The following is a 26,336-nucleotide window of genomic DNA, read 5'->3' as shown; positions in this document are numbered from 1 at the left end:
TATCGCAAACTTATCTAGGGTTGTTTCTGGATGATGGAGATTTTTTTCTTTTTGCTACAGGTTATATACTGTGGCTATGGGACATATATGATGTGACTGAAACACTATCATTGGCAGATATCTCTGAAACTATAGAAAATGGTGGCGATTTTGAACATGGATAGTCTTCAGAATCCTGTATGTTGAGGATGGATTCTCCTTAAAAAAAAAAAAAAAGTCAATGCAGTTATTTAATTATTACCACCATACTGCCTATAGAAGATCTGCCTATTTCAGCTTTTTATTTTTTTATCACTGCATCTAAATGATAGTACCGTAGAGTAACTACTATCTTTTTTGCTCAAACATGAGAATTTAAAAATAGTCCAGAAGGAAGACAGGCGGTCCTTAAGAAAGAAGTATGAAATAAGAAAGTTTAACAACCTGAAGATCCTGCCTGTTCAGACATGTTCCTTTCATCATTTTCAACGCAGCTTCCTCCTGAGAAGGAACACTTCTCATGATGTTGTTCAAGTCAGGAAACCAGGCCTTGCATTTCTTTGTTGCACTCTTTGCATTTCGCATGCCTGTCTTACCCACAGGTAGAGGAACTTCATTGAAATATTCCCAAAGTAGGTCTCTTTTACAGGCTGCTGCCATTATAGGTTTTCCCTTCTAGTGAGAGAATGGTATGGTAGATCTCCAATCAATGAAGGCTACACTCAGAAAGGCCTCAAGACTTCTGGAATATGCTGCTCAAACAGTTTCACTTTTGTTTCTACTGCCTGTTCCTCCCTTCTCACATTTATTTCGACTTTTCTTCTTGTCCAGATCTATTCCACCCCCAACAATCTTCTATTCATTGAACTTTTTGAAACTTTGCACTTTTAGAGAGAGGTAAGGGATTGACTCTGTGTATACAAATTTGCAGAGGGACAATAGTGTCGAGGTCTTATTTCTCACCTCTCTATATTATTTATTTATTTTAAAACATTTTTGCTGTTATCTCTGGAGACACAAATCCACAGTTTGAGAACTGCAAAACTAAGCATCTCTGATGGTATCTTCTAAACCAGTGGTTCCCAAACTTTAACAACCTGTGAACCCCTTTCACTAAAATAGAAGCAGCAAAGAATCCTGTGGCACCTTATAGACTAACAGATGTTTTGCAGCATGAGCTTTCTTGAGTGAATACCCACTTCTTCGGATGCAAGCAGTGGAAATTTCCAGGGGCAGGTGTGTATATATAAGCAAGCAAGAAGCAAGCTAGAGATAACGAGGTTAGATCAATCAGGGAGGATGGGGCCCTGTTCCAGCAGCTGAGGTGTGAAAACCAAGGGAGGAGAAACTGGTTCTGTAATTGGCAAGCCATTCACAGTCTTTGTTTAGTCCTAAACTGATTGTGTTAAATTTGCAGATGAACTGGAGCTCAGCAGTTTCTCTTTGGAGTCTGGTCCTAAAGTTTTTTTGCTGTAGGATGGCCACCTTAAAATCTGCTATTGTGTGGCCAGGGAGGTTGAAGTGTTCTCCTACAGGTTTTTGTATATTGCCATTCCTAATGTCTGATTTGTGTCCATTTATCCTTTTCCTTAGAGACTGTCCAGTTTGGCCGATGTACATAGCAGAGGGGCATTGCTGGCATATGATGGCATATATTACATTGGTGGACGTGCAGGTGAATGAACCGGTGATGGTGTGGCTGATCTGGTTAGGTCCTGTGATGGTGTTGCTGGTGTAGATATGTGGGCAGAGTTGGCATCGAGGTTTGTTGCATGGGTTGGTTCCTGAACTAGAGTTACTATGGTGCGGTGTGCAGTTGCTGGTGAGAATATGCTTCAGGTTGGCAGGTTGTCTGTGGGCGAGGAATGGCCTGCCACCCAAGGCCTGTGAAAGTGTGGGATCATTGTCCAGGATGGGTTGTAGATCCCTGATGATGTGTTGGAGGGGTTTGAGCTGGGGACTGTATGTGATGGCCAGTGGAGTCCTGTTGGTTTCTTTCTTGGGCTTATCTTGCAGTAGGAGGCTTCTTGGTACACATCTGGCTCTGTTGATCTGTTTCCTTATTTCCTCGTGTGGGTACTGTAGTCTTGAGAATGCTTGGTGGAGATTGTCTAAGTGTTGGTCTCTGTCTGCGGGGTTAGAGCAGATACGGTTGTACCTCAGTGCTTGGCTGTAGACAATGGATCTTGTGGTGTGCCCGGGATGGAAGCTGGAGGCATGAAGGTAGGCATAGCGGTCGGTAGGTTTTCGGTATAGGGTGGTGTTAATGTGACCACCACTTATTTGCACCGTGGTGTCTAGGAAGTGGACCTCCCGTGTAGATAGGTCCAGGCTGAGGTTGATGGAGGGGTGGAAGCTGTTGAAATCATGGTGGAATTTTTCCAGAGTCTCCTTCCCATGGGTCCAGATGATGAAGATGTCATCAATGTAGCGTAGGTAGAGAAGGGGCGTGAGTGGACGGGAGCTGAGGAAGCGTTGTTCCAGGTAGGCCATAAAAATATTGGCATATTGTGGGGCCATGCGGGTGCCCATAGCGGTGCCACTGATCTGGAGATATATATTGTCATTAAATTTGAAATAGTTGTGTGTGAGGATAAAGGCACAGAGCTCAGCAACCAGTTGTGCTGTGGCATCATCAGGGATACTGTTCCTGACAGCTTGTATTCCATCAGTGTGTGGGATGTTTGTGTAGAGAGCCTCTACATCCATGGTGGCTGGGATGGTGTTTTCTGGAAGGTCACCAATGCATTGTAGTTTCCTCAGGAAATCAGTGGTGTCACGGAGATAGCTGGGAGTGCTGGTAACATAGGGTCTGAATAGAGAGTCCACATATCCAGACAGTCCTTCAGTGAGAGTTCCAATGCCAGAGATGATGGGGCGTCCAGGATTTCCGGGTTTGTGGATCTTGGGTAGTAGATAGAATAACCCTGGTCGGGGTTCTAAGGGTATGTTGATTTGTTCCGGTGTTAGTGTAGGGAGTGTCCTGAGTAGATGGTGCAGTTTCTTGCTTGCTTATATATACACACCTGCCCCTGGAAATTTCCACTGCTTGCATCCGAAGAAGTGGGTATTCACCCACGAAAGCTCATGCTGCAAAACATCTGTTAGTCTATAAGGTGCCACAGGATTCTTTGCTGCTTCTACAGAACCAGACTAACACGGCTACCCCTCTGATACTTTTCACTAAAATGTCAGGTCTCACAACTCACCCTCCCACCCCTCCCAAATGAATATTTCCAGGGATTTTCTCCTTTACCTGAATATAAATTATAAAAGCAGTAATCTTGGAAATATAAAATTTGTTTTTATGACATGCTTATTACACACTATTTATTATTAATCATTACGCTATTTTTATTACATTATGAAAACAGCAACACTCTTCCAAGAGCTCACTTTCATCGTTTGTATCATTTTGAATAAGCCTGTTGTAAGAAAAAAAAACAGGAGTACTTGTGGCACCTTAGAGACTAACAAATTTATTTCAGCATGAGCTTTCGTGAGCTAAAGCTCACTTCTTCGGATGCATAGAATGGAACACACAGACAGGAGATATTTATACATACAGAGAACATGAAAAGGTGGAAGTATGCATACCAACAGGCAGAGTCTAATCAATTGAGATGAGCTATTGTTAGCAGGAGGAAAAAAAACTTTTTGAAGTGATAATTAAGATGGCCCATAGAAGGTGTGAGGAGAACTTAACATAGGGAAATAGATTCAATTGGTGTAATGACCCAACCATTCCCAGTCTTTGTTTAAACCACAGTTAATTGTATCTAGTTTGCATATTAATTCAAGTTCAGCAGTCTCTCTTTGGAGTCTGTTTTTGAAGTTTTTTTGTTGCAAAATTGCCACCTTCAAGTCTGTCACTGAGTGGTTAGAAAGGTTGAAGTGTTCTCCCACTGGTTTTTGAATGTTATGATTCCTGATGTCAGATTTGTGTCCATTTATTCTTTTGCGTAGAGACTGTCCGGTTTGGCCAATGTACATGGCAGAGGGGCATTGCTGACACATGATGGCATATATCACGTTGGTAGATGTGCAGGTGTACGAGCCCTGATGGTGTGTCTGATGTGATTAGGTCCTGTGATGGTGTCACTTGAATGGATATGTGGACAGAGCTGGCATCGGGCTTTATTGCAAGGATAGGTTCCTGGGTTAGTGTTTATGTTGTATGGTGTGCGGTTGCTGGTGAGTATTTGCTTCAGGTTGGGAGGCTGTCTATAAGCGAGGACTGGCCTGTCTCCCAAGATCTGTGAGAGTGAGGGATCATCTTTAAGGATAGGTTGTAAATCTTTGATGATGCGCTGGAGAGGTTTTAGTTGGGGCTGTAGGTGATGGCTAGTGGTGTTCTGTTATTTTCTTTTTTAGGCCTGTCCTGTAGTAGGTGGCTTCTGGGTACTCTTCTGGCTCTGTCAATCTGTTTTTTCACTTCAGCAGGTGGGTATTGTAGGTTTAAGAATGCTTGATAGAGATCTTGTAGGTGTTTATCTCTGTCCGAGGGATTGGAGCAAATACGGTTGTATCTTAGAGCTTGGCTGTAGACAATGGATCGTGGTGTGTCCGGGATGGAAGCTGGAGGCATGTAAGTAAGTATAGCGGTCAGTGGGTTTCCGGTATAGGGTGGTATTTATGTGACCATCGTTTATTAGCACAGTAGTGTCTAGGAAATGGACCGCTTGTGTGGATTGGTCTAGGCTGAGGTTGATGGTGGGATGGAAATTGTTAAAATCTCGGTGGAATTCCTCGAGGGCTTCTTTTCCATGAGTCCAGATGATGATGATGTCATCAATGTAGCGCAAGTAGAGTAGGGGTGTTAGGGAACGAGAGTTAAGGAAGCGTTGTTCTAAGTCAGCCATAAAGATGTTGGCATACTGAGGGGCCATGCGGGTACCCATAGCAGTGCCACTGACTTGAAGATATATATTGTCCCCAAATGTGAAATAGTTGTGGGTGAGGACAAAGTCACAAAGTTCAGCCACCAGGTTAGCCGTGATATTATCGGGGATACTGTTCCTGATGGCTTGTAGTCCATCTTCGTGTGGAATGTTAGTGTAGAGGGCTTCCACATCCATAGTGGCCAGAATGGTGTTTTCTGGAAGATCACTGATGGATTGTAGTTTCCTCAGGAAGTCAGTGGTGTCTCGAAGATAGCTGGGAGTGCTGGTGGCATAGGGCCTGAGGAGAGAGTCCACATAGCCAGACAGTCCTGCTGTTAAAGTACCAATGCTTGAGATGATGGGGCGTCCAGGATTTCCAGGTTTATGGATCTTGGGTAGCAAATAGAATACACCTGGTCGGGGTTCCAGGCATGTGTCTGTATAGATCTGTTCCTGTGCTTTCTCAGGGAGTTTTTTGAGCAGATGGTGTAATTTCTTTTGGTAATCATCAGTGGGATCAGAGGGTAATGGCTTGTAGAATGTGGAGTTAGAGAGTTGCCTGGCAGCCTCTTGTTCATATTCCGACCTATTCATGATGACGACAGCACCTCCTTTGTCAGCCTGTTTGATTATGATGTTAGAGTTGTTCTTGAGGCTGTTGATGGCATTGTGTTCAGCACGGCTTAGGTTATGGGGCAAGTGATGTTGCTTTTCCACAATTTCAGCCCGTGCACGGTGACGGTGTTGTAAGACAAGACTCCGATGTGAAACAGCATGAAGGTATTTAAGAAGCCAACTCAAAGAGTTCCTCCTACACAAGCATTCAGGTCTTGAGCAGTCCAGGCAAACAAACAATGCACGTTACAACAAAGCCTAAACTTGTTCTTCATAATAACTTTAAAAACAAGACTAGCTGCCTATTTAATTTTACAAACAGCAAAAAATATCCACTTCCCTTTCCATTTCTTATAAGGAGTCTTGAAGTTTAAATCTCCTCCGTGTGATAGATATGCTTGCTTTGATCTGCTTCGTTCTTGGAAGTCCAGGGGCTCCTGGCTGCTGGCCGTGTGCTGCCCAGGGTCCCTAGGGACAGCTCTGTCCGCCATTAGGGAATTTTTTCCTGAGAACCCCGTGTAACATTTCACAAACCCCCAGAGGTTCACGAACCCCAGTTTGGGAACCACAGTTCTAGAATGAGCACTGAGTTCCATTGGGTAGATAGAAAGATTAACCTTAAATAATCTATACAGAAGCCCCCGGAAACCCATAAGATTGGGTCCCTACTCCATGAACTATTGGAATTAATTTACAAAATTTTTCTTAAACATTACATGAATACATTGTCTCATACTATAGAACAGGGGTCGGCAACCTTTCAGAAGTGGTGTGCCGAGTCTTCGTTTATTAATTCTGATTTAAGGTTTCGCGTGCCAGTAATACATTTTAACATTTTTAGAAGGTCTCTTTCTATAAGTCTAATATATAACTAAACTATTATTATATGTAAAGTAAATAAGGTTTTAAAAATGTTTAAGAAGCTTCATTTAAAATTAAATTAAAATGCAGAGCCCCCCGGATCGGTGGCCAGGACCCAGGCAGTGTGAGTGCCACTGAAAATCAGCTTGCGTGCCGCCTTTGGCACATGTGCCAGAGGTTACCTACCCCTGCTATAGAATAAGAATTTACAATCCCTGTGTGACGGAGCTGTTCTGGCGGGACCCAACTGAGAGTGCCAAATCAGGACCAATTGCTTAAACAGGGCAGTTACAGCCCTAGGCTGGGGTTTTTCCACCTCTAAGGCAAACCAAACCAGCCAGACAAAAAGGACTTTGGTCTCACCCCACTGGCTTACCACAAGTCACACAAGCAATTTCCTTAGACACTCCAGTCTCCCAGTATTACCACCAGTGCACTCGTCCTGGGGATAAATGGTTATGAAAGCCAACACCCCAATAAAAGAAAAAGGTTCCCTCGATCCCAAAGGACCAAGCCCCAGACCCAGGTCAATATACACATCAGATCTTACCCACAAATCACGCTGTTGCCAATCCTTTAGAATCTAAAATCTAAAGGTTTATTTACAAAGGGAAAAAGGTAGAGAAGAGAGGTAGAATTGGTTAAAAGCAATCAATTACATACAGTAATGGCAAAGTTCTTAGTTCAGGCTTGCAGCAGTGCTGGAGTAAACTGCAGGTTTAGATTAAGTCTCTGGAGAACATCCCCCACTGGGATGGGTCCTTCAGTCCCTTGTGTAAAGCTTCAGTTTGTAGCAAAGTCCCTCCAGAGGTCAGAAGCAGGATTGAAGACCAGATGGAGATGAGGCATTAGGCTTATATAGACTTTTCCAGGTGTAAGAATCCCTTTGTCTTCACTGTGGAATTTTACAGCAAAATGGAGCCTTGAGTCACATGAGCCAGTCCCTGCATACTTTGCTGAGTCACAAGGCGTGTCTGCCTTCTCTCCATGGGTCCATTGTGTCCTTAATGGTCCTTAATGGGCCATCAAACAGGCTAGGCAGAGCTAACACCAGCTTGTCTGGGAGGCTTCCCCCAGAAGCACAGCACAAACTTGAAATACTGACAGCATGGAGCCAACATTCATAACTTCAACTAAAAATGATACAGACATACAGACAGCATAATTATAACCAGCAACCCATAACCTGGTCTTAGACACCTTATATGACCCCCTTTACTTAGGATTTGGTGCCACTACAGGACCTTGGTTGCAACCCATGTTCTATATGGTCCCCATTTATACCAATAACGTCACACCCTGTTCCATGATGAGATATCTTTGAGCTATAATGTATCTTAATTAAAACTATCTTTAGATAGGTTTTCTCCTCAAAAAGCATTTTATCAAAAAAATCTGATTTAAATAAAAAAATCCAATTTTTTTTTTAAAAATCACTGATTTTTATCCACCCTGCCAAAAATAAGTACTGTTCCTAGAAAAGCAGCTCTTTAAATAAGATATTATTTATGCTGATCCAATTAGGAGTCTAGCTGAATATTAAGTTTTGATGGGTGTACCAACATTCATGGTAAAGGAAATGGGAGGTTTTGGATCATTGAAAACGGTCACAACAGTATGCAAAAGTAACAAATATAAATGATCACTTTCTGTCAGCATGGTTTCCCTAATAGATGCTGCACTCCTATGGGTAGAAGTAGAGTATTTTTACTGAGAACAATCAAAGCCTGGAGGAGGTTCCTATCAGTTGTGGCATATTGTGTGTGTGTGTGTGTGTGTGTGTGTGTGTGTGTGTGTGTGTGTGTGTGTGTGTGTGTGTGTGTGTGTGTGTGTGTGTGTGTGTGTGTGTGTGTGTGTGTGTGTGTGTGTGTGTGTGTGTGTCACAAGAAGCTGTAAACGACTTTGAGTCCAAAGTTTGCTAATGCTGTACTACTTAATTTGCTTAGTCCTGGCATATAAAAGCCACTGTTGGCCTGTATTTCCTTGGAAACTGTTTTCTTTTAAAGCAGTGTGTAAAGCTGCACACTCCATTTCATTTAAAGATTTGGAGGAATAGGATTTTTTTTTAAAGATCTAGAAGACTTGTCAGGCTAGAAATTGATTTATTGTTGATAGTACAGGACATTAGCTACAGAATGAGCTGTGGAATACCTACTAGTTTTGTTTTATCTGTATTTTCTTTTGGTTTTTTTTCATCCACCAGCTGTTTATTGTTTGAAGAGTGTTTAGGGAAAGGTAAATGCCATCTTCACTGTAAACTTTTTGGGGAAAATGGGGCAAGGGGAATGCAAATATAATGAGTAAGGTTGAGACTAGAAACCTTAGTGAAGTTTCTGCTGAGGAGTATGTGCGAGACTTGGAAGCTGAGATCAGTATTTAATTACCTAAGTTGCACAACAAATTTCTGGAGGTTGAGTGGAATGTGCTTTTCCTGCTGCTGCCTGGTCCTCTTCTCGTCACGCTGTTCGTGTGGCTGGGCTCCAGCTGTGGCGCATGCCCTGCGGCAAACCATGGTCTGTTGCCCCATTGCTGGCACCCAGGAGTTGGAGGTATAGGTATCCAGTCTCCAAATGCTGGGAATGGGGCTGCACCCCCATCCCCCCATCACTTCATCCCTCCCCATCTCAACCCCTGAAGCACCACAATCCCCCGTCACTGCATCCCTCCCTATCCCCCTGTCATTGCCTCCTTTCCCATCCCAGCACCCCCCGCGTCCCCATCACTGCATCCCTCCCCGTCCCAACCCCCCACTCCCTCCATCCCCCCCATCACTGCATCCCTCCCTGTCCCAACTCCCCACCCCCATCCCCGTCACTGCATCCCTCCCTGTCCTGCCCCCCATTCCCCCTCATTGCATCTCCCGTCCCAACTCCCTGCACTCCCATCCCACCCTGCCCCCCACACCTACCCATCCAGCCCTGTACCTCTTACAGCGCTCTCCCACTCATCCTCTCCACCTCTCAGAGCTGCCAGCCTCATGTCCGTCACCCCCCACAGCCCTGCACCCCATTCACCTCCATACACTGCTGCACTCTCATTATGTCCCTATACACCCCTGTGCCCCCCACATCCTCATGCACCTGTAGCCTTCTGCCTCCCCCTGCATCCCCATCCACTCCACATACTTCCCCATGCTCCCTTCTCTCTCTCTCCTTCACTTCCCTCTCTCACCCCCACCCTGCTCTCGTCCTTGGCCTCTTTCCCTCTCTCCATCATCTCACCTCTACCCCCCCCCCCATCTTTTCCCCTCCAGCCCATCCTCCTCCCCTCCCGGCTGTGTGATTTAGGCAGCCCCTGGAAAAGTGTATGAAAAAGTGCCTCTGTGTAGGCAAGTGCGTGCATGCATGCATTGTATGTGTGTAAGAGACTGTGTGTCTGTGTAGGGAGGTGCGTTTATTGCCGCATGTGTGTATAAAATTTGCAGTCTAATTCTTTTACTTCTATTCCTTTTGCTGGCTTGCACACACAAAAATTGATAACATAAAATATGTGTGAATTTATTTCAGAACAAGTTTTTAAAAGAGAAGGGAACTCTAAAAGAAATGTATTATTTCTTAAAAAGTGAATGTTGTTGACTAGTAATTGCAGAAGAGCTAATGTATCATACATTTCTCTCCACCATTGTCTAGCTACATTATAAACGCTTTCTTGCAGACTCTCTCTTTTTATGTGTATGTCCAGCACCTACCACCCTGGAGCCCTGATCTTAGTTGGGGTCTCTAAGCACTAAATAACAATTGTAATAATAAATAATGTGGAAGTATGTGTGTTAGTACATGCTAGATGTGTACACATGAATACACATGTGTATCTGCCTGTAGGTGTGGAAGTCAGTGTCTACAGATTTATTTTTATAGGTATCTGAACAGGTGCCTTTCTGTGGTTGTGCTCTATGGATTTGTATTTGGGCTTTGGGAGTGGGCCTTTAATGGATCCATTGCAGCTTTGATAATGTGTGTTCCTAATTCCACACATAAAATTACAATAACTTTAGTGAACAAAAAACATGAAGCTGGTTATGAAAAATGGGAAAAGGGGAGGGAAAGAATCATGAAAACCTTTTTGAAATTCTTTACATTACTCTTTTTGACTATTTTGCTTCCAGCTCTAGCGTCCTGTAATAAATAAAACCTGAAGTTCGCATAATACAGCTGTCAAAACAATAAATATGCCTGTTTGGGCTTTGCAGTGAAAATGAGCATGTGAGAGAGGGTGGGGGAGAGCAAGCAATGGAGGGAGGGGAGATGGAGTGAATGGAGCAAGGCCTCAGGCTGGGGCGGGGCCTCGGGGAAGGAGCAGGACAGTAGGCAGGGCAAGGATGTTCAATTTTCTGGAATTAGAAAGTTTGCAATCCTAGCTATGCCCCTGTGACGTTCCCCTCTGGTGCTATCTGGACCAGTGATCTGCTAGTCCATGCATCCGACGAAGTGGGTATTCACCCACGAAAGCTCATGCTCCAATATGTCTGTTAGTCTATAAGGTGCCACAGGACTCTTTGCTGCTTTTACAGATCCAAGCTAACACGGCTACCCCTCTGACACCTGATCTGCTAGGTCACTCCAATCCTTGACTCTGGGAGCCAGCTTTACCCTGCTCTGCTGTGAGAACCCCCATTCCTGGGCTGTTCACATACAGCCTCTGGCATATAAGCTGCTCCTTGGATTATGCAACCGAATGACACTAGCCAATACCTCCGGTCCCAGACACAACCCTAGGAGCCTCCATCTTGCAGTGTCCAGTTGTGCCCGCCGGACATTGCAAGCTTATATGAGTTCGTCAATTTAACAACGAAATTGATATGTACCAGGCTTGTTATCCCAAGGAGAGTCTCTGACACACTTCAAACCAAACACACTGCTTTAGGTAGAATTAACAAACAGATTTATTAACTGAAAAGATAAATTTTAAGTGATTATAAGTCAAAGCATAACAAGTCAGATTTAGTCAAATAAAATAAAAGCAAAACACATTCTAAGCTGATCTTAACACTATCAATGCCCTTACAAACTTAGATGCTTCTTACCACAGGCTGGCTGGTTGCCCTTCAGCCAGGCTCTCCCCTTTTATCAGTGCTTCAGTCACTTGGTGGTGATGTAGATGGAGGTGGAAGAGAGAGAGAGCATGGCAAATGTCTCTCCCTTTTATCATGTCCTTCCTTCCCTCTTGGTTTTGCCCCCCCCCTTCAGAGTCAGGTGATCATTACTCCATCGCAGTCCCAAACTGACCAAGGGAAGGGGAGTGACTCACTCAAGAGTCCAACAGATCCTCTGTTGTTGCCTAGGCCAGTATCCTTTGTTCCTGTGTGGATGTGCTGGGTTTGTCCCATACATGCCCTGATGAGGTGTGAACTGCCTCTCTGCTCCTGGAGAGTTTGGCCTGGGCTTGCTTTAAGCCATGAGGATACTTTTTCAACCTCATAACTATATACATTAAATTATAACCTATAACATTAATATAACATTACTGTAACAACAGTTACTATAACATTACTGTAAAAACAGTGCTCAGTGCATCATGAGCCGTCCGAAGACACCCAGCATGACAAACCCTTTGCACTGGATACCACACAATCATTTTACAAGGATGAACATGGGGGTGCTGGGTGTTCCCCCGAGGTACAGAGCGTCACAGCCCCCACTAAGAATCTTGACTACTCAGGTGGTGAGTGCATTGCAGTGGATAGGCCTTCTAGCTACACCTGTTTTGCATTTGAAGCAGGCTTGTGTACTTAAATCGGGGTACAAAATGGAGGGGGAGATATGATCAATGAAGGCTGTGACTGGGAAGTGGTAATGGGAGCCAGTCAGGTACAAGTTTGATTTAAGAAAGATGTGTCCCATAATTTATAGTTTATTGCAGAGAGATAAGGAGGGGAGAAAGGGTGGCAGGCATGACAACTTTTTCCTTGCTGTCTGTGGCTTATTATTAAGTGTTGTGACCCTTTCTTCAAATTGTCTAAAAGTTGATCAAGAGCTTTGGTCCATAGTCTCGTCTCTGCAGAACTTTCTAGCTTCAAAAAAAGTGTGCTATTCACCAATAAAATTTCCTAACCCCCACTCACTGTTGCTAAAAATGAAACTATACTTCTACTGAATGGGTTATAGTACCACTTTCTAATGGAGATGTCCATGCTTAGGTTGGACGGGACCTCTACATGAGGCATATGTCTCAGCTATGATCCCTGCAAGATGCCATGACAGCAAGGTTACTCGTACCTTTCAAATTTTGAGGTTTTTGAGCTAAACGCAGGGGCGGCTCTAGACCCCAGCGCTCCAAGCAGGCGCTTGGGGCGGCCGTTCCCGAGGGGGGCGGCATTTGGCTCCGGTTGAGCTCCCGCCGGCATGCCTGCGGCAGGTCCACCGGAGCCCGGAACGAGCTCCGGTGGACCTGCCGCAGTCATGCCTGCGGGAGCTCAACCGGAGCCGCGGGAAGACGGGACCCGCCGCAGTCATGCCTGCGGCAGGTCCGCTCGTTCCGGGCTCCGGTGGACCTGCCGCAGGCATGCCGGCGGGAGCTCAACCGGAGCCGCGGGAAGAGGGGACCCGCCGCGGGACCGGGAAAGGGCGGCGCAGCGCTCCGCGCTGCTTGGGGCAGCGTGATTTGTAGAGCCGCCCCTGGCTAAACGCACTATATATTATAACTGTAAAGTAGTATTATTACATATTTGCACTCAGGAGTGTGGAAGAATGTCATGTTTCTGACTTTATGTACATATGGTTCTGGAGGTGATGTTTCTAAAAATGACATTGCAATGGTGTTTCCAGATGCTGCTGTTATATAGTGGTGGGGAGTTAAAAAGTATCCCCCCTCCCGCAAAACATATTTTTAAAATGGTTATTTTGGACTGTAAGATGTCCACAGTCTGAAATCTTGTGAGGTTCAGTGTGATTCCATGCATAATATCACTCCGCTGAGAAAACTCCTTTCTCTAGAAGTCTAGGACATTTAAAATTCTGGGAGAGCCATGCTCTTTAGTTCTGTGTGGAATGGCAGCTTTTCTTCATAGTTAGATTTGATTCTCCAAATAACAGTTGTTTCTGATCATTTAATGGACATTGGAGAAAAAAAAAGAGAACACATTTTGTGGTGGTTAGATTTGGACCGACATATAAAGCCTTTTTCTTGAAGAGTATGAAATATCCAGTGAAATAAAGGAAAAGATCTTTACCAGAGCCATTCGCTTACTTGATGGACATGGGCATTCTTCATATACCCAGGACAGAAAAGAATTAATAAATCTCACTCTGTTTTGGAAGGATGATGTCTGTTAAATGTAAAATAAGTGTACTTATGTTTTTATTAGTGTGTGGAAAAGAAAACTAGGACATGGTCCCTGTTATATGGCTGATAGTTGACCTGGCAATCATTATTCTTTTGCCATGATATTATTTTGCCATACTAATTTAAATATGCAAAAAATGACTGTACTTAAAACACTCTTCTGTAGGGTGACTCTTAATTTAGGAACTTAATACAAAAAAATAGGCCACCAGAAATGATGGCAGACTAAAATACATATAACAGTCAAAATCTTTGACAAGATTTTAATATTAAGCATTTGTTATCTATCTTTAGTTTTCTTCATTTTTATAAGGTGTCCCATCATGCTGGTTTCTGAGTGCCTTCTGTGCAAAATGAACTTGGATACAGAAAGATCTCCTTTTTCCAGCCCAACTGAAAGTAACAAGTTTAAAGGTTATTGGTAGGGTATATGTGTGTGCATGCATGCCTATATATACACACACAATATGCATAGTCTGAGAAATCCTGATGTGTTTGAGAGAGTTCATTCTGTATGCAGTAATGAGTAATTCTGTATGCAGACCAGATTGTGATATTTCATCTGGAAGTGAGTTCAAGAGTCTTGGCCTGGCTAATCTAAAAGTTCTGTCTCCTGAGGATAAGTGTCTTCCCCTCTTTTGCTGAAAGCTTAGTGGAGTGAAGCTGTCATATGAGGTGGTCAAAACAGAAAGAGAGGCAATCTCTTGGATAACCAAGGTCAGTACCATTCAGGACTTTGAAAATCAATACTGTAGCCTTGAACTGGATTCTGTGTTCAATGGGTGGCTAGTGTAGGGAGCAGTGGATTTTGATGATGTGTTCCCAGTAGCCTGTAATAGTGAGTGGATGAGCCACTGCATTATGGACTAGCTGTAGTTTCCTCAGGACATTGAGTTTCATTCCTCGTTCTAAGGAACAGTAGTTGAGCCTGGAGATAACGAACTACTGGACCACCATGGCCAATCTGTGCCTGAAAGAATCAGGGGTAGTCTTCTAGCCAGCCACAAGTGGAAAATGGTTCTTTGCCACCATTGCTATTTGATTGTCTAAGTACAGTGTGAAATCTAAAATGACCCCCATGGCTGTGAACTGGTCTAACAGTCTGAGGGCAGAGGCCTTCTGGTGGGACCTGTAGTAGTGAAGGGGAGCTTTTGAAAACACTTTCCTTTTCTTACCAGCATCACCTCAATTTCGTCAGAGTTTAGCTTCAGCTGCACTTCAATCAAGTGCTGGCCTGAGCCAGGCATTTGGAAATCTGGGGGAGGCTGCTGTTAATGTTAGATAAAAGGGGAGTGTAGAGCTGGGTGTCATTCACATGCTTCTGGCTGACACATCAGCCTGTCATGTCTCCCTAATTTCTCCCAATGGCTTCATGTAAATATTGAATGAGAAGGGAGAGAGATTTGAACCATGCAGGATGCAGATGAGGGCCTGGTCATAGATAGGGTGACCAGCTGTCCCGCTTTTATAGGGACAGTCCCAATTTTTGGGTCTTTTTCTTATATAAGCTCCTATTACCCCCCACCCCCGTCCCGATTTTTTGCATTTGCTGTCTGGTCACCCTAGTCGTGGATGAACAACTGCCTGTAAGAATTTTTTCATTTAGTCATCAAGGAAAGACCAAGCTATTGCAACACATTGCCATTCACTCCTGCAGCCTCTTGGAAGCAGGGCAGGAGTGTCTACAGTATCAAATGCTGAGACTGGGTCCTGTAGGATGAGGATGGGTATAATGTTGTTGAAGGACAGGAGGAGGCCATCCAGTATAGCAGCAAGTGCTGGGTATGTGCAATGGAATGACTGGGAGGCATTCGGGATGTTGGCAGTCGAGGAGATAGCAATGGCAGACAGTTCTTGTGTATCTTCTCAAGTTAATTTGTTGAGGAAAGGAAGATTAGAAACTGGGTGGTATTGCCAGCTCTTGTGAATGTATTGTAAGTATCACTGTGTTTGATGTTTATTCTGAATGCCCCAGCTCCTGGAATGAAAGTCATTGTATGATAATTTCAGCTTTCATTTAAAAAAGAAAGTAAGTTTCAAGTCCTCCTGGTGGTGGAGAAAAACTTGAAAACATTAAGCAAGTGCAACTTGAAGGCTCAAACCAGAGGGCAAATAGAAATAACCCCAAATTTATTTTTTCCAATATCTCTTGATTTTTAAGCCAGTCTCATGTTTTTAGGGCCTGACTTATGATTTTTGAAAGCTTCAGGTTGAGAGTACTCAGACACTAGTGATAAATGCAGATTTCTTTAGTACTGGCTGGACAGTTGCATGTGTTAGAGTAAAGAGCAGCAACGCCAAAAGAAGTAGTGCTTGAGATACCTCATCCTGAGGTTAGCAGAGCAGAGAATTGCTTTGAAAATAAAAAAATTAGATGGAAAATGTAATTTGCTCTATGGTGCAAATTAGAAGACTGTGCTTAGAGTGTAACCCCCGGCAACAGGAGTGTCTGTCGACGAAATAAGCCCCCAATCCAGTTTACACTGGTACATCCCTGATTCTGAGCCTCCAATATGTACTAATGAATAATGAGCATCTGCCCAAGGTAAGACATTAATATAATCTGTCAAGACAGCTCCCAGTGTTTTCCATTGTCTATAGATTCAGTAACTACTAACATTCCACTGGAAAAGCCATTAGAAAGTGATAATAAAATGACTGGCAGTCAGAGGGAGAAAACATCACAAGGATTATTAATGACTGTAAACACCTTTTACCATGAGTAAACCCTTCTAAGACATTAGATAATTATAGAATAACCCATCCACAATTCTGAAATATCACTTTTAGGAAATCTTCTGTTTGGTGAGTAATAGTGTAGTAGCAGTGACTGACAAGCCAAAAGGATCATACTATAGCTTGTCACAAAGACATTACAGATAACTTGCCACAGTGACAATGAAAGTCAAATCACAGAAGAGCAGAAATTTTATTTTTGGCAGTAGTTACTGTTAATGTCACCTCACTTAATGTATACCTGTATTCCCACACACAAACTTAATAAAGTTGAAGTTAAAGTTGCAGGCATGTATCAGTGATTTGCAAGAATATTACCTCTCAGACAATCTAGTCAAAAAATATAAAAAGTTAGAAATCCAGGAAACGCAGTGTTAAGATAGTACTTCTCAAGCATTGTGAATTTTGCCTCAGGCTCTGCATGATCTGAGGTGAACATCACAAGGTAAAGGGGATACATGGATTTACAGATCAAACATATAAGTCCAGGAAAAAAGACAATAAGAAGAATTTATCATGCTGCTTTTATAAAAGATTGATTAAGACCTAAGGATTTAGAATTTCTTCGGAAAATTTAGTGAGAGGACTACAGATAGTAATGGTTTCCAATTAACATTTATAACAGAGGTGTTACTTAAACGTAATTTTGGTACAGATAGACTGCAATGGCATGGGCATCCTGTTTACATCCCCTCTTAATGCTTTGTGTCACAGTATTTACTGTGTATGGTACACAGCATAAACACATTAAGGGTAGTCATGATCTTATGTGTTATTTTAGGGAAAAGAATTAAGTGACTGTCTATGGTACAGCATTGCAACCGTCAGATCCTTTATCAGCCTCATTTCCATGCCAATGTACCTCAGCCCTGACCCACAGGGCAACAGGTAAGGGTGATAAACTAGTCTAGCCTCAACACTGGCTTCTTTGATTGTCTGCTGAAACTACTTACAAGGGTATCAATTAATGTATGTTATGCTGTATTTTGACTTATGGGCACTTCTTTACTAGGAGCTGAATGGAGACCTTCAATTCTTTTGGCATAGGACCCTACACGTCAGTGAGATGATAATTTTGGATTGCTATTAACCTGGCCTGGACTTGAACCTGTGGCGAATGATTCTGTAACAGATGAACAAACCCCCCTGAGCCATCCAGTATTCCCACTGTATTCCCTCCTACAGTATAATCCAAGACACTGCACATCACATGACCTGTATAATGTAATGGCCAGGCTCTGTTTCCAGAAATGAGGGTTGGGTGTTGGTATATTAGGATCAATTCAGAGAAGGTTTTAGTTCACTTGCCAGTAGGTCACGTACTGCTTAGGGGCCTAATCCAAAATCCATTGAAATAAATGAACATCTAATGGGGCCCTAAAACAGCAGATCATTTGAATTATCTACACAATTTTTCTGTTCAGGGGTGACAGACAGCTGCTCAGTGAAAAATGAAGGTGAGGGAGAATCAGCACATCCAGTTCCATCAGTGAGAATTATTATTACACTGACTTCTAATATAATGTTATAACTGCTGCTTTGGACAGAAAAGTGTATATACACTTTCCACACTCTGACACACATTTGGTTTTTTGCTCTCTCATTTCAGAATTTCCCAAGGTGTGGCATCTCGCTGAATGTTTGTGCTTTCTCTTATCTTGATCATGACATCATACAGTGTGACACCATTGGAAATGTTGTGTTGTGTTGGATATGATCAGGGCTTGAGTCATGCCGGAACGCTCCAGAACACTATTCCAGCACTCTTTTGGGAACTGTAACAGTGTTCTGGTACTATCACTTCTGGAAGTACTAGAAATGCATTTCAGCACTTTTTTTGTCTATATCTATATCTATGTCTATATCTATATCTATATCTATATATATAATACCACGAGCCACACCTAGTGCAAAACTGTTCACTTGTAAAATATATTAGAGACACTGCCCCTCTGAATTTCAGCCACTAGTTTGCAATAGGTTAGGGGTATTCTCATCTAAAGCTGATCATCTGACAAATGTGACCAATCCTGAGAGCAGTCTGGGTCATTGAACAAGCAGGAAATGTCTTTAGTCCCAGGAAAGAGTACCAATGGAAAAAATCACAAATTTTCTCTCTTCTTTTCTCTGATGAGATGCAGTTGTGTCCTTCCAGTATGTTTCTTGCCACCTTGTTTACATATACAACTCAGAGTGTATGTAACCTATTGCAGTTCTGAGGATACAGGCAGAGCTCCTTTCAGAACTCTTAGATTCTTGCTACTATCTTTATACAGTGCCTAGCACATTTTGGACACTGTACTAATATAAATATTAACACCCCTATTTCCCTGAGAAAATACTGGCAGGAATTGCTGATGCAGTAAAGCAAATCATCTGCTCAATTCCTAGGACTCGTGAGCATTGCCTCAGCAATACTTCCACCTCCACCTGATCTAGCATCAAAGAACCAGGCTAGACTCACCAGCTCGGATGTTCATGTTTGTTCAGTGAATTACTACTGGATCGCTAAGCTGGCCTAGCCCATTCGTTGCATCTCTATGTGAAATCAAAGGATGTTGATTGTGGCTGGATTCTTGGGGCTGTCCCACCACCATTTACAAGATACTGATAGCATCTGGAGAAGGTCAGTGGCAGGGAGACTGTAATCAGTGCTTTCAAAGTTGGTAAATGCAGATACAGCCTTTCTTCCTGTTCTGACAGTCAGATGTCTCCTGACGCTGCACTGATGCACATCTGTTCTCATCCAACCAGAAATTATGGTCTTAATGTTGGGTTTACTGGTTGAGTTTCTATGGCATGTGTTATATAGGAAGTTAGACTAGATTATCATAATGGTCCCTTCTGACCTTAAAATCTACACATCTATGATCATATTTCTCTCTTGATCTTTTCCAGTATAGCATTACTTTTTAAAATTTTTACAAAATTTACTATTTTTTTCTTTCCCATTGGCTAAACATAGGCCTTTTGAAAGTGAAAGATTGATAGTGTTGGGGCAGACCACTTCTTTGCAAGCTTCCCCACATATCTCTTTCCGTGCTCCTCAGTCCTGACCTGCAGCATTCCTCTGTTTCTGTCCTGGGTCTCTCTCAAGTGCGGGCTGCAGAAGGTGGAGAGTTGCATCAACTTGTAAGGTCGCTTTTCGATGCGGTAATTGTCCACTAGTGAGTGGGAAGAGACTAAGACCACCATGCTCATTTTCACTTTGACATTGGAACACAGATTCCTGAAGGTGAAAGGTTGATACCAGCATTGCCTTAATCCAACACACTATCCACTCCCAAAACCAGACTTTATCCAGAAATAAAACTCGTTCATTTCAGAACCATTTTTGTCATCTGAATGAAAGCAAAGCAAAGAACTCAAATGAGAGAATTTGCCATGGAGAAGAATCTGTGAATAACAAAGCAGGGGCAAAATAGCAGGTGCAAGAGGAAGAGAAATGAATTTTGGAAAGGATTTTAAAATGTAGGCCCAAACCTGCTCCCATTAAATTCTGTGGGAGTTTTGCCATTGACTTCAGTGGCAGTTGGATAAGGTCCTAATTTTGCAATAGCTGAATCTAATGCAGAAGATGATGGGAGTAAGGGAGAATTTCTCAACATCTAGTAATCCCACTGTGCTTGAATTCTCCATGCATGCAAAGCACAAAGAACTCTGCAAAAAGAACAGGAGTACTTGTGGCACTTTAGAGACTAACACATTTGTTTGAGCATAAGCTTTCGTGGGCTACAGCTCACTTCTTTGGATGCATAGAATGGAACATATAGTCTGTTCTCACTCAAGCACGACCAAATGTCTGGGTCAGTTCCCAGAGCTCAGACCTCAGCACTTCTGTGAAATAGCAGTGAGCTGGAAAGACATTCTGTCTGTTAATATGCAGATGAACACCCAAGTGTCTCAGATGTGTGTTTACACACATGTACTGTTTCGTATTAAACAACAGATTTTATTTTATCAGTATTGTTTGGCTGGAAAATGCTCACTGAGAGGTAAGCTTGCTTTTATAGACAGTCTTTGAAGAGCGTGGGTGTGTTTATGCTGGTGTGTGTGTTTTAAAGGAGCTGAGGGGGAACAATAAAGTTTTGAAACTTAATTATAGTAAGACGATAACCTGACGAATGCTACATATAAAATAATAATAATGTTGAATATTATGGAAGGTGCAGCACAGCAGCCAGAGCATTTATAAATAAATATGCTCTTGAATCAATGTGGAGTATGTTTCATTACCCTTGGGAAAAACCTATGTAAGTGTAAGTCAGGGCATCAGGTTGGTAAGAAAAAAAATACATAAAGTGTGTGGGGGTGTGTGTGTGGAGGAAGCAGCTGTCTGTATAAGAAGATCAATGGCATTTCAGTGATCAGTTTAAATTGCAATCCTGATCCCCATATAATCCCATCTGAATGTGTCTCCGCCTCTGTTTAAAAGTTTAGACTTGGCTGACACCACTTCACAATTTTTCGGGGGGGAGGGGGTGGTAATAAGGTGTGATTTGAGAACTGTCAGTCAGATGAATTTAAATTTAACCTCGCTGACAATGGTGCTAGGATGACAGCACCTTATCTGATGAAGAGTTCAGTTTGCAGCAGTTTGAAGCTTCCCTACCTGGCTCCTCATGTTTGTGGCCGGCAAGGCCAACTGTTGATACAGAAGCAAGCAATTGTCAGAGGTGAGAGAAGGGTAGCACAAATCAGTCTAATTTAGTTTACCTAACGAGTTGTGAGCACTAGTCATGCAGATTCTCTTTGGGAAACTGACTGACTGGCAATCAGGGTAAGTAATAAGAATTAATAAAAACAAAAATAATCTCAAGGTGTTCCAGATTGTCCTAGACTCTTAAGAAGATGAATCCCAAATCCAGTGTACATATAAAAAACAGGAATCCTGTTCAATACAGTAACATTTCAAAATGTGGACTTTATACAATAGAGGAAAATAGCTATAAGATCAGTACTCTAGTTTTCCAGAGTATTCATTTTTATTAGTCACCATCTTTTTTAGTCTAAAAATGTTCACTCATGTAAAAAGTGTGCTGCAAATAAACTATATTAATGTATCTATATGTAAAGAAAAATATGAATCAAGTGTATATTGCCCCATAATTCATATCATTTTGCCTTTTTCTAGATAGCACTGCTACACTTTGGTTTTTCCATTATAGTACTTTTTGTTGACCAAGTCCACCTTTGGAAAGAGTATTATCTTTTTGCAAAACACATTCATTGTATTAGAGACATTTGAGAATCTGAAAAGAGCAACTAAAGGAAGAAAAGATGTGACATCCTGGAGAATCCTTAAAATATCAAGAGTTTAACGGTTGTTAGAAAGAAATAAAAGCTACATAGGCACCAACTCCATGAGTGCTCTGGGACTGGAGCACACACTGGAAAAAAAACAGTGGGTGCTCAGCACCCACCAGTGGCTGCACTGATCAGCTCCTCCTCCTTCCCCCAGTGCCTCCGGCCAGCCAGTGGGCCCCGCCAATCAGTTCCTCCCCTCCCTCCCAGCTCCGCCTGCTTGCAAGGATCAGCTGTGCTCAGGGGGAGGGGGCAGAGCAAGTGCAGGGCACACTTGGGGGAGGGGACAGAACAGGTTGGGAAAAGGCGGGGCAGAGGTGGGGCATTGGGGGAAAGGGTGTTGTGGGGTGGTGGTTGAGGCAGGGCAGAGGTGGAATACCCCCTGGGGAAATTAGAAAGTTGGCGCCTCTGAAAAGATATATCTGCATCCAGGAGACAGGGGAGTGAACAAACAGCCCATGAGTCAGCTGCTGGGAAAAAATCAGATTCTTCATAGCAGAAAAATATGCGGATTGCAAAACTATTATTTATGTTGCACCCTTTGTTCAAAATACAATCAAATGATTTACAGTGAGAGAAAGAGTAGAGAGAACTTTGTACAGATTTTAATGTGCTGATGTGCATGTTAGTAGGAAAGGAAACATGCTGCACTGAAAGTGATTGGATTAAAAGAAGAGAATTGCAGTATGAGCATGTAAAGTGCCATTTAAGAGCTAATTATGGTTATTAAATATTAATAGTGTAAAATATGTCTGCAGAATGCCTGGTCTTTATTATGGAAGTGTCAGTAGTGAGTCCATAATTTGGGTTATGTAGTGATTTCCACGTAAAGCAGCATTAAAATCCTCCCTTTTTTGTTCATTATACTATATAGTAAGAAGTTGTGATGGGTGTTTTTCTTGAAAGACTTGGCAACATTTTTGGTGGGCAGGTGAGGAATGGAGTTTGTCAGTTGTAGAAAAAAAATTGTGATTCTTTATTTATAGTATATGTGCCTTGGTATCATGGTGATGGGCACGATGGAAATTCCTTGTTAGAGATGCAATTTTTCTTTTATCTAGACAGTAACTTAACTTGATCGCTGTTATTAATGACCTATTGTCAGGTGTTATATCCTTTCTATTTTGTTGTTTTATTTAGTGTTTGTGGGGTTTACATAGTTGATGGGTTTATATATGTTGATTCCTTTGGAAGCATTTCAATAATCTACTGAATATAAAGCAAAGAAATTCTGTGATTTTTGTCATTTTCTTATGAATAGTATTGCCACTAAAAGATGCTTCTTCCCCAGGGTGACATGAGAAGAGCATTAATCAAGCAATGGTTTACCTTTGCAATATGTCCTGGAAATGCCACGACAGTGAGCTGTCTGTGTGGAATGATGTCATCACCAGCTCCTTCAGGTCTTTGAACATCCCTGAGATTTGATGTTTCCCCAAATTTCCAAACTTATTTGGTCTATTTTCTTAAAATAATCATTCTTATGCCTTTTCCTACTTGAGTCTTTGTGTAGTAACATGACTGAGCAACTAGTCTAGTAATGATCACAGAGGAGGGCCTGTACAGAAACCTACATTTTTGACAGTTCTTTGGGCTATGTATGGTAGAAACTGAATCCAAAGAGCTTTCTGACTTTGTCACCGAGCAACCATACACCTTGTTTTGTTCCCTTCCAGATACAAAAATGTCCTAAGGCATATTCCTCACTGACTGAGTCATGCATTTGCTAAAATCTGTGGACATCTTGCTGGACATGGGTATCAGACCTTGTCAAGATTCATAGCACTGAATCATTGCTATGGGTCTGAATTACTAATTCATGCTCTTAGTAGGACTGTCATCTTCGATGCTCCAGTGACGAGAGGGTTGGTGGGGGGGACGGGACTGTTCTCAGAACTGAGTGCTCTGTGGAGCCATGTTATTACTGGATCTGTGGCCATCACATCCAGCAGGCTTTCTTAGAGGGATGCAAGGAGTGGGTATTGCTTTGCTGACCTGCCCAAGGTAGGTACAATGATGCAGCGAGGACGAATCTGAATGTAAAATATGTAAAACCAAAATAAGTTCTCATATACTTTCTTTAGTTTGTGATGCAATAAGTTTGAATGGTCTCATGCTTCAGCACTTACCAGAGGCCTAAGGAGAGCAAGAGGGGAGGGTGGATATTGATCCTGAGTCTATTGGTAAGAGCATGTTACTGGAAGTCAGGACTCCTGGGTTCTGGTGCTTTAATGAGGAAGCACTGTTTGGAGCCTGCTCATTGGCACCAGGGAATTGGTATCAGGGCCGGCTCCAGGCCCCAGCATGCCAAGCGCGTGCTTGGGGCGGCATGCCACAGGGGGCGCTCTGCTGTTCGCCGGGAGGGCGGCAGGCGGCTCCGGTGGACCTCCCGCAGGCGTGCCTGTGGAGGGTCCGCTGGTCCTGCGGCTCCGGTGGACCTTCTGCAGAGGTGCCTGCGGATGCTCCACTGGAGCCGCGGGACCAGCGGACCCTCCACAGGCACGTCTGCAGGAGGTCCACCGGAGCCGCGGGACCGGTGACCGCCAGAGCGCCCTCTGCGGCGTGCCGCCGTGCTTGGGGCGGCGAAATTGCTAGAGCCACCCCTGATTGGTATGAAGCACAAATCACATTGCAGAATTCTTTGTGCACAATTTGAGAGTGAGAACACAGCATAAAATGGGTTTTACTGTAGCACTTAGGCAATTGCTATTTACAGCATATGTGAACATTTTAAAGAGGAGACTCTAGATGTGCAAGGCGGACAAAGAGTTAAATATTACTGGGAGGGGCATGTACTGATGTCTCCCTGCCCTAGTGCAGTAACTCCCAGCTGGGGAGGGGGGGGGCTTTGTTGAGGTGGAGTTTCCACCTATCTGTTGCCCTGGGAAAGGGTCATTTGTCAGAGTAAGTATAAGAGGGTTGTTCCCCTTCCCTTTCTCACCATCTGCTTCTTTTGCCTCTCCTCAGGAGAGAGGAAAAGTTGGTCTCTTGATCATCCAAGCTCTATTTACATCAAACATGCTTTTCTGAATTGTGAGTAATCCACACTCCATAGCAGCTAAGGAAATATAAAGGGTCCAAACATGGGAATGCAGCTCATAGGTCAGTACATTTCTGAAAAGGAGGAAGATGAGAGGATGACTTTAGGAGACGTAAATAGCACAGTAGAAAGACATAAAAATTGATGGCTGGATCCATTCCTTAATATGCTTTTATATGTGATTCAATCAGTGGAAGAGGCAAGAATGAAAATGCATTATAGCAGCAGTGCTATAACTGTAAATCACTTCAGAATCACAGAGCATGACAAGCTGAAAAGGCTAATGGTGTCTCCAAGAAAGAATTCACTGCAGTAATCAGAAAAGAGAGCAAGATGGGGGGAGGGGGGGGGAAACTAAGACCAAAAGTGAGTACAATCTCTAGTGTTTTACTTGCTAGTAGAGTAACTAACCTGAGATCCTTTGCATTTAGTGATGGTGCTAAGCGTCTGCTGAGCCACAAATAATTTGAGAATTTGTGAACATTTCTATGACTTCTAATTATGTGGTTAAAGCTTGCATAATGCCTACATGGAATTTCTTTGTAAATCTCCTTTGAAACATCTGTTGGGAAAATGTTCACATTGTGCCTTCCTCAGAGATTCACTGTGAAGCTCTCAAAATCTCACTGATGTCACTGATTTTTATGAAAGGAGCAAAAATAAACTGTCTGGCCATAAGTATTTTAAGATGATCAAAACCAATTACAGTTGTAAATGTGCAACTTTCTCAAATGCATGAGCAGCCAAATCAGAAGTAAGGATAGGAACAAATAAGTGACTGTAAAACTTGCTCTAACAAGCAAGCAAATAGATGGTCATGAAGAACAGGGAATGAGGAGAAACAGTAATGAAGGAACGTGGAAGCATCAATGATATGTTATTAACAATACAGCTACAGCTCTGGCTGGTTCATCTTATTTAAGCTTTGAAAGTCCTCCCTTGATGGAACTTATAGACCGACCTATTTATTACAACCATTTCATGGCTTTTTTAATATGGCTTATGTAAGGCTAAGATTTAGTCATGGGTATTTTTAGTAAAAGTCATAGACAGGTAACGAGCAATAAACAAAAATTTACTGCCCATGACCTGTCCATGACTTTTACTATAAATACCCCTGGCTAAACCTTAGCTACTCCTTAGTCCCTGGGGTGCTGCTGCCCTGGGGATAACAGCGTGAGAGGCCATTGGGGCCAACGGCTGGCCCCTGCTCCCGCGTGGAGGCTGGCTGCCCCCGACTGGCTGCTGCTCTGGCAGCCCTTGTGGTCAGCAGCACTGGCCGCTGCAGCTGGCCCCGGGGCCATCCAAGCATCTGTCCCTGGGGCTGCTCCAGCAGTGGCCTGCCCTGGCCCCAGTGCGTGCCGCTGCCACTCTGGAGCTGCTCCTGGTAAGCGGCGCCGGGCCTGAGCCCAAACCCCTCCTGCACCCCGCACCCCAACTCCCTGCCCTGAGCTCCTTCCTGCACCCCAACCACCTGCCCTGAGCCCCCTGCTGCACCCTGCACCCCTTCTGCACCTCAACCTTCTGCCCTGAGCACCCTGCCGCATCCCTCCTGCACCCCAAACCCCTGCCCTGAGCCCCCTGCTGCACCTCGCACCCTTCCTGCACTGCAACCCCCTTCCCTGAGCCCCCTCATA

At 43.3% G+C, this 26,336-nt stretch overlaps 1 protein-coding gene across 4 annotated transcripts in view; it reads left to right on the top strand.

The window, feature by feature from the left end:
* ANKRD6 (ankyrin repeat domain 6) overlaps positions 1 to 26,336 on the top strand; it is a 171,920-nt gene that overhangs the window by 83,288 nt on the left and 62,296 nt on the right. Inside the window, exon 2 of one of the 4 annotated variants that reach the window (XM_039531908.1) lies at positions 17,137 to 17,243. The exons of the other annotated variants lie outside the window; for them this stretch is intronic. The gene's annotated coding sequence lies outside the window, so the exon portion shown is untranslated. The remainder of the gene's footprint in view (positions 1 to 17,136; positions 17,244 to 26,336) is intronic. 4 annotated transcript variants of the gene reach the window in all.

The sequence above is a fragment of the Mauremys reevesii genome, linkage group 3 (genome assembly GCF_016161935.1).
Source record: "Mauremys reevesii isolate NIE-2019 linkage group 3, ASM1616193v1, whole genome shotgun sequence".
Classification (NCBI taxonomy): domain Eukaryota; kingdom Metazoa; phylum Chordata; order Testudines; family Geoemydidae; genus Mauremys; species Mauremys reevesii.
The sequence above is the reverse complement of the archived record's forward strand: the minus strand, read 5'-3'. Positions and strand labels throughout refer to the sequence as shown.